The following is a 9457-nucleotide window of genomic DNA, read 5'->3' on the forward strand; positions in this document are numbered from 1 at the left end:
TGTCTTAGTAATCATATCCAATCGTATCCCAAGCCGCGTACTGCTATAAGAGAAAGTCTATCGTAATTTGTACATCTCGATTTGGGCACATGGGCATCTCTGTCCATCTACGGTAGAGGACGATGGTAACCATGTTCCGTATTTTTAAATTGTTTGTGCCGACATGTCTGACCTTACCCAGAAGCTAAACTTCAAATATATATATATGGTCGGCTCGTAAGAACACGCCCGCTTGCGGTCTATCCACCAGCTGCGCTCGTACGCAGCGTACTGCATAATTAAAATGTCGCCTCTCTACGGTCCATTAATACAAGACCTGTATAACGAAAATTACATGAACTAACCACATTAGGAACAAGCGAGGTAGACGTGTGATCTGTCATAATGGTTATTCTAAGAAGATTCACTGAATTGTAGCACTCAACCAGTATGTTCGATGCGGCAATGTACTCGCTCAACAAAATTATCGGCTCTAAATTAGGTAAGTATAAGCTTGCACCATGTATCTTTTAAGTAAGTTAAGTAACACGAAGAGGGATATGTAGAATCCGACCAACTTATTTAAGCGGTCGCAATTCGCTTAAAGCTATGATTGATTTTTGCTTCCGAACTTTTTGAACAGTTCCTCTTCGGTCTCGCTTTTTTGTCAAATACGATATGCTTTGTCGAGTTGAATCGTGTATTAGGAAACGGCAGGGCTGGGTAACGTCATTGGGGTTCGATGACAAAGAAATCGATGGTAAACATACAGTTGTTTTGTCGACCAGGAGATCAGTTCTGTTAAATGCGATAAATTACTACTACGGGTTTTACGACTGTATTCATTGCTTCCTCTGGGCTTTTTTGGCGTTGCGTATCTTAACGCGCGGTCGGCGACCCCAAACCGAATGCTGCTACTGATAAACAGCGCGACAACTTCCGAGAGATTTACTGCTCACAGGTGCATGATGACATGGGAAGGGACGATGCACTTGTCTGTATAGGAAAACAAATGCGTATCGGCTATTGTGATACGGTACGTATTTGTCGGCGGCGACACGCGACGCAAGAATGTGCGTAGTCATGCCTCATGCTGAAAAAACTCGTAGCCAAGAAACGTGCTGAAAAAATATGTTTTTTAAGCCTTTTTTATGCTTTGAAACATATTTCATTCCCGTAATGGGCGTATTTTTAAGTATGTATGGTAAGCACAAGCGTTGTACGTAGCTTACTGTACAAGTGTGCACAAATATAGGGCTGCAATACACGCGGCCAACGGACATGGAAAGTTTTCGTCATTAAATGTGTGAATAAAATAGAAATATATTTTTGTAATGATATCTAATAGTGTGTACATAAAAAAAAAAAAAAAAAAACCAATTTCTGATTATCAAAGTGCTTCCAATAACCAAATGGTTCACTTATAAATTACTTTTGACTAACAGCTCTAAAATCATTAAAGATTATTAAACCTGCTTCTTAATCATTTTTCAAAAGTGCCATCATAAAGTCCGTAATAAAACTTCCTTATAACAAAATGTAGATATTGTGTTAGCAAGCAAGAAAACCTAGAATTAAGGCTCTGAATAGTATCAGTCAGAAATTCTTTGTTTTGAAGAATTAAAGCATTTTTTTGGCATCCGCCTATAATACATCTTCAACCAATGCCAGTGACATCATCTGCTAGTACTTTTTTTGATTGTATCGAAGTATTGCAACAAGTGTCTGAGTAAGCTGTGCTGTACGCGTCGAAAGTAAGCCTTGAAGAGATGTACTTCGTTGAACCGACTACCAGGAGGTCCGCGACGAACATATATCAAACTAGCAAAGCGGCGGCCTTCTTTCTGCCTGAAAGCATAGAGGGACGCGGTGGGGTTCACACGCAGTCCCCTAGGGACCGCGACCTTTGCTACACCCAAGGAGTGAGTCGGCGAATGCGCATATTGAACAGCAGTCAGCCCTTTTTGAATGCTGTCGAACACAATCATTTTTTTCTTCGATTATATGAGTGAAGTATAACTAAAGGACATGTACGACATAGGACAGGCTTGCATTATGCTAGAACACAGGTAGCTATAATAGCTTCTTAAAGGCTTCAGCTCGCAAGGTGACCACCTAAAGGGGCGATCTTCTCGTAAGAGGCTTTGGTATGTAGTTCAGGTTGGACTGCGGCAGCTTGCTAAAGTGTAAGCGTCTTGTAGTATTGATCGCCTAGGGTGAGCCTAGCTGCCCAAAGGTCCCTAAGGGATCGGTTTTTAAAGAGAAATCATGTCGTGCTCACGACCTTTGAACTTGAATTTTTATTGAGAAGACCACTACCTACGGCCATGCTGGTGACTTTCTTACTCCTAGTACAATAGAAATATTGAAATTGCATGGTAGAAACATCCAGTCTAGGAAAAAAATAGTTCTCTAAAGTGCTGTTCACGTATACTTTAATACAACTTCGTTCGATCAACGATATACGAAGTATGCTAGGCAAAAATATTTATATACATGTAATTATACTTTTTTATTATGTACCTAGTGGATCTGTTATAACAGTGATGACAACTGGTGCGCGCAGAAGAAAAATTGGAGTGCGTTAGAAGTACGTCATGGTAGTGTTCTGCTAAATATAGAAAACAAATAGATAACCAATGCCATAACAGCCGACTTTGTTCAGCTAGATAAGCGCGAGCACAGTTGGTACTTACATACATCTAACGGTTAATGCAATCTTCATAATTCGCTGTGTTCTGTACTTGCTGACCTGTTATATCCCATATCGGCCAAAAATCTCTGAGTGTTTAAGGAGAGAAAAATTTACAGACTTCCATCGTTATTCTAGATGTCTAGTTCCTAGCTTTTATATTTTCCATGCATGAAATTCGAGTTTGTAAATAACGTCTGAATAAGTTTTTAAAAAACCGTATGTTGTGTTAAAGTTAGCTGTTATTCGGGCGCAATAGTCGAATGGTCTTGTGCTTGAAATTTGTAACTTCGTAGACTAGAAGGTGCCTTGTTTGATCTATACAATAAGAGATTAACTGGGAAATCTAACTCTAGGGACCTTCGTGTGATATTGCCGCACTGTTCGTCCCGCAACTCCGCAATTCGGTTTTACTTTAAAAAATCGAAATTTATATTGTTTCTGAAATTAACGGATTATTGATACGACTTTTATTAAAATCCATATCTTTCACATCTCCATGTCAACGGCGTACACTTTTTCATAGCCTTAAGCTCGAACTACTTGTCCTAGACGAGGCTTACTGCTTGCACCCTTAGAGGCTGGACAGCTGCAAATGCAACAGAGATTATTAGAGTGATAGACCTAAGAGCATGCTGTGAACATTTTTCAATTACGGGGAAAACAAGCTCACGCAACGGAGGCGCACTTTCTTCACATACCACAGATAGTAATGCTAACAGCCAGATGACAGACCGCCTTATTTATCATAGCCTTAAACAGAACCTGCTGTTTCTCAATGACTGTCGGAAGCTTCATGATGAAGGTTTGCAGCGTAACGTGTCGGCTCGCACGGCTCATACCGCTGAGTGCCGTTAAATTATATAAAAAAAATAATTTGACTTAAAAACGCATTGTAACTTGGAGCGCGTTGCTTACGTTTTTGACAAGTATTATTCGCTCTCTCTCTCTCTCTCTCTCTCTCACACACACACGCACAAACACACACTCTCTCTCTCTCTATGCATCCATCTATCTATCTATCTATCTCTGTCTCTTTCATCTAATAGGTGGTACAGTAAAAATCATATGAGAAGACTTGAGTCCATATAACGCTACAATCAAACGGTCAAACAAAATGAGGACTAACTTGTTCTAGCGCTGTTTGTTGATGGCTTGTGGGAAATGAAACTTATTCATATCTGCATCAATCTTCATTGTAGGATTTAAAAATGTTTGAGATTTTTTGCTCGGTACCGCCGTTAGGCATGTCATCACACGGCCGGCTCCTCCCATCGAACTGGGTCTATGCCCAGATTTGAACCTACACTACTTTGAGTCGCTAATACTAGCAAGCAAATACGTGACGCAGTAAGCTATCACGTGTATTGCATCTTGCCAGCTCCCTCACATAGCTTTTTCGCGGAAGTTTCGTTCTACGTCCTCTTATTATTCGATTTTCTGATATACGCTCCTTCTATACCTCTAAATGATCGAGCAAGATGACAAGTGTGACGTCAAGTAAAGGGCTGCTCTTTCAAGATGATAGAGAGTCACGATTTGTTAGAGAATGGGCTAACTGGGTTCAGACCTCGTGCGTACTGTATACACCCTCTGTCCACATCGCGTTCGAACTGCATGACTGCCTTTGGACGGTAGAGACAGCCCAGCAAAGTTTCTGTTGTACCACTTTCCGGTCAATAAATAATAACTCTAGGATATACGAGAGCTGGCGAAAAAAATTGAGTGAAGATACTGTTGTTGCTGAAGCTGACATCAAGTTGTAGGCTGTAAATTGTTCTCCAAGTTAAACCAGTGGAAGCGCACTACAGAGACGAATTTCCCACCGACCGACAGCTACCGGCTTATGCGAATGGCTGTAGAGCACCCGTCATATACGCAGTGCACCGACAAAATTTAATGGCTTAATTTGTGATATTAATGAACACGAAGCCAACCATTGCTCCGTCGACTGCTGTTTCGTAATAAGGCACACGATCGAGTCGACCAGCGGGGCTGTAGTTTGTGCGCCTATGAGTAGAATTTTTGAACAGAGAGGGCACAAGGCGCAACAGTACTGCTCTCGACGCTGCAGGCGACTACGCCAGTGCAGCAAAATATTTGTGACTAGACTTTCAATAATAAAGCCGGTTCAGTTTAGCCGTGGCGACGCAAATGCAATCGATCCTGCTCGAAAGAACAGAACGGTCACGGTGGATTCACGTGACAGAACTAAAACTGAGATTAGGCAAAGGTACTCCCGTGATAGTACTTTTTTTTAGGAATTAGGGAAAGGTGGAGTCTGTTCTGACGGTTTTTAACCTGCCGTATCCTAGTTGCAATGTAGGCGTTTGCTTGAGTTGTATTCGCTCGGGTAGTTAGTCAGTCAGTGCGATCTATATACAACTAAAGTCAAAAAGAAATAATTGGTAAGGCTGCGCCCTTTTGTTTGCAATCAGTAGGCTTATCTGTGACTGAAATATGTAAATCAAAATTTATAATACCGCGGACAACTTTGTTTTGATTGTCGCTAACAACGATGAAACTCTGTAAATAAATTTGATATGTCGTTCGAAAAGGATTGGAACAATTTTGAGAACTTCAAGATGCCAGGGAGCTTACTCGTTACGAGGTCCTTCCCCATCATCATAAACCTTAGCTGGACATAGTCACAAGCTAAAATTTTCACGAACGTAATTTCTTTCTGTGTGAAGAAGTTTCGTAACCGTCCCCGCCTTTACCACAGGTAACTGATTGGCCTTTAGAAAAGTCCTACTAAATCTTACTTAGAAACTGCTGTTTGATGACTTGTCGTTCAAAACGTCAGCATTTTGTCGAGGTCTGCGAACGTAATGTTTAATCAATTCTTCCTTTGAGCATATATTTTGCACACGCGTGTCCGTTGTCGACCCGAATCGGATGGTCTATACTTGCGTAAAAGCTTAGTCACTCAGCTCCACCATCCATGGTAATACCTTTAGTGACCGTTGTTGTTTTAGGAAGGCGATTATTAATAGAGATAACGTACGAGATTTATTAGTATGTGGTCTAATTTGCTAAGCGTGGAAGACTTAAGAGTGACGATCCAGATTCGTTCGGATAGAAACTTTACTGTTTTTAACCCGTCCACCGCTAAATAATATAGCGGAACCCAGCTCAATAGACTTAATAATGGTGTGGGGGTGTCGTTGCCTTACGTCTTGCGATAGCATATGTACCACAAACGATAGTTTAACGTGACCTAAGTACTTCTATATGAATTGTATGATTTGCCGTATTCCAAAAGGACACCTACGAAAACTGCCAATAGTATCGATATTCACTGGGAGGGGAAAGGCCGCTGACGTAACAGTTACGTGATTTCAGCTTTTGTCCGAATACAACTAATTCAGCATAGTTATATCAGATTATATTTACTACATTAATCTACTTTTCGAGCAGATCGCCTTGTTCCTTCCAAGAGTATTTTTTTTTTTCATTTGAACGGGTCATAATTGAGAATGTTTTGAGTGAAATGTCAAAAAGCTGAAACCATTAATTTACATTTTCTAGAGATGTTTTCATCACCAACCGGTGCATGATGTTTTACGTGTAATTACAATGGCTATAATCATGAACTCTGAAGCTGCAACTTACAGTTCGTACAAAGTGCGTGTATAAGCGTTCTCACAATTAAAAGCCTCTATATTGCTATCTCAGTGTGAATCTATTCGCGCACCTTCGATTGTACATAAATGGTTCGAGGACCGCAGGATACATCTAGCTTTAACAAATCTATGCTACAAAAAAGGTAATAATTGAGCAGGACCTGGGAAAATTCTAATCTAGATATGATGATAGTCTACTCTAGTGGAACCTTTGCGAGGCGTATTATTCAGTAGTATCTTTTTCATTAGTCTTGTAAAAATACAGCTACAAAGATCTATGCTATAAGGCTCTCTGTCTGATTATTTTATAATAGACTGAAGATTTTATCCTGATTTCAGTGGGTGTTCATATGTGGACTAGAAATACCTCATTTAGCAACGTCAGTATGACGCTTAATAAAGAGAAGCCACCCATCTTAGTTTAGCACTACGGGGTGAAACTGAATCTGGTAGAAGTAAGAGAACCGAAATAATCGATTTAATTCATATTCAATGTTGCTGTGGCCGCTCGATATAAACACTGTGCCCTGCCCTTTCTCACCGCCAGGCGGAGGTTTTAAACAAGCCTGCAACCGAGCGGTGAAGCTAGTCTTCACGAAAGTTATGGTTTTTGAACTTAAGACGACTCATGTTCCATAAGCTTTGCGGAGCTGCGTTGTCATCTTTTCCTACGTAGAGCTCAAACAACTTTTCTCGTTGGTATCTGCTCTCCGAATTCCAGGACCTTCCCGATAGAGGTCACTGAAGGCGCTTTTGCGAACTCTTCACGGTGTCATGGTACATTACCGATTAGTCTCTCTGACAGCTAGCCCAGCGCCAGCCGTACCTCACAACCGGTTGAGTCGGATTTCGAAACATGCACAGCTGCCCACTATGCACGTCACCCTGCATCATTGGAGCTCGCCTGTATCGATAGAGGCTTTCGCCATTTCCGGGAATTTTTTCATCTTCATTCACTGAACCTCTTTATTCACCCTACTTCGTTATACTTCAGATAGCCTGAAGACTTAAATCATCAACCTATACCATCTTACTATAATAATTATGCTCTTCGCCAATATTCTAGATTGAGCGCTATTCTATGATGGACTCTATACCTTTTTCTCGAAGTTTTTCCAGTTTTAAAAAATGCATAGGCTTACAACTGCAGAGCATTCGCCTTTGTTGATATACATAGCACGGTAGAAGGATCAATTAAGATTCTGAACGCTGGGTTTCTCTATGTTAAGGACTGAACTAAGTTTTCAACTGTTGTCACTCCATATCACAACTTTGTTAATACATCTATTAAGTGTATGGAAAAGGAGGTTGCTTAGAAGGTACATTTGAGTGGAAGCTCGAATTTGGATGAACTGCTTTGTACCAACGACATCCTCGATGCTTTTTTTTAGTAAACCGATGGGTGCCGATAATATTCCTGTGGACTTATTAAAGGTTAATTTGAGCGATGAGCCATACAACGAACGTACCTTTTGAACAGTAGTAATTTAAAGAAAACTTATAAAAAATGGCTTACATGGAGACATAGTTTAAAACATGTTGGCTTAGTTTAGCATTGAAGATTCGTGCAATGGAGTCAGGCTCGAAGGAATCAGCCTTTCAATCCCCTGCACGCCTCGCTATATAATAGTCAGAAGACTATTAAATTAATTGTTTGTCTTGTGTAATATAAGTTGGGGCGAAAAGTGGTAAAAAGAAGAGAGAGACCATGAACGTGCTTATACGTTGTTATTTGGCCAGTAATAAAATTTAAATTCGGAATATAAAAAATATACGATAATAGAAAAACAAAACAATATAAATAAACGCCACTTTGACGAATATGGAACAACAGATCTGCCATCGGTAGACATAAGAAAATATCATTCGCCTACCGCACGCTAAATTACGTGTGTATTACGCCATAAAACATGTCTGGATAAAAACTGAGCGATGTTTTTGTCAGTTTATGTTATCCAGGGTATTAAAACTATTCTCATTTATGCAACTATTCAATATGTCCTAGAGTAGAAAAGTTTTCGTAATGGGTAGGACAATTGCAGGGGTATTTATAGAACTTTCCAGGCGATTTATCTGGGTCGATTTACTTACCGCCCACGAAGTTTACGTGAATGCTCATCTTAATTTATAAAAGAGGTAACGATGTTAGCGAAAACGTCACATCAAGACCAGGTGGAGCTCCGCACTATTTATAAAGTCCTTGCATTCGTCCAAATGTTTCGTCCCTTACAAAATAAATCGTTGAACTAGAAATATCTAAGCGGCACGTATATATGCTAAAAGTGGTCTCTTGACCGTTACTTCAAAAGCACAGTATTTCATCAAAGATCGTCAGTCAGTGTTCGGGCAGCATTTATAGATAAAAATATTCATTTTTATCTATAAATGCTACAAAACAATAAAAGAACGAATAATTTGCTATCATTGCTAAGATTTTCTAGTGAGATTAGTACAATTCACTTGACATTGTTAGAAACGTCTTCTTTAAAATTGCTGTTTAAAGTTTAGTCCCTAATAGCGAACGCTACAGCTCATAGTATTACGTAGTTCAAATTTTCTTCAAAGATACCATCTTGTATAGATATAATGAATAAAACACATAGATAATAGATAGTATGTGTAATAACTAACATAGTTTCATAATAGACCACTGCTGAACTTATTAACTTATCGACGAGCTCACAGTTACAAAATTTTGTTTTAAATAAAGTAAACTTTCTCTAAGGTATTTCTGAAATGTTGCTTTAACATATTTATTTTGTCCGAAATTTAGTCATGCCCTCGCTCTAGGGTTAGCTATGTTGAGTACACTGGCTTAAGCATGTTGCCTTCCTTTTTTCCGCTTCGGCATGTAAGCATGTACACTTCTACATTTACAAAGTTTTTTGATTTTATTGTACTGTTTAATGCCAATGTTTAATGCCAAAGAACTGTATGCGTCTCACGTCTCCCGTTAGCCTGGTAAGGATGCCCGACGACGAGTCATCGGTGACCCCTTTTTTCAGAATAATGATTGCTTAAGTACGACCCTTCATCAATATTTCTCATCTAAATTCTGAGTCATTATAAGACAGTCAAAGTCGACCAATGCGCAAGAATGTGTGTACATAAAAAAGTGATAAAATGCTTCAACATGATAATTCCAGTCTGGACTTCGTCT

The 9457-nt window shown here is 39.7% G+C and overlaps 1 protein-coding gene across 1 annotated transcript in view; it reads left to right on the top strand.

Moving 5' to 3' along the window:
• Window positions 1–8994, top strand: part of LOC147756131 (uncharacterized) — an 86682-nt gene extending 77688 nt beyond the window's left edge. The window contains exon 12 of the transcript XR_015326285.1: window positions 7019–8994. The gene's annotated coding sequence lies outside the window, so the exon portion shown is untranslated. The remainder of the gene's footprint in view (window positions 1–7018) is intronic.
• The last annotated feature ends 463 nt before the right edge of the window (window positions 8995–9457 follow it).

This window comes from Varroa destructor, unplaced genomic scaffold (genome assembly GCF_002443255.2).
Source record: "Varroa destructor unplaced genomic scaffold, Vdes_3.0 BEIS01000004.1, whole genome shotgun sequence".
In the NCBI taxonomy this organism is placed as follows: Eukaryota; Metazoa; Arthropoda; class Arachnida; order Mesostigmata; family Varroidae; genus Varroa; species Varroa destructor.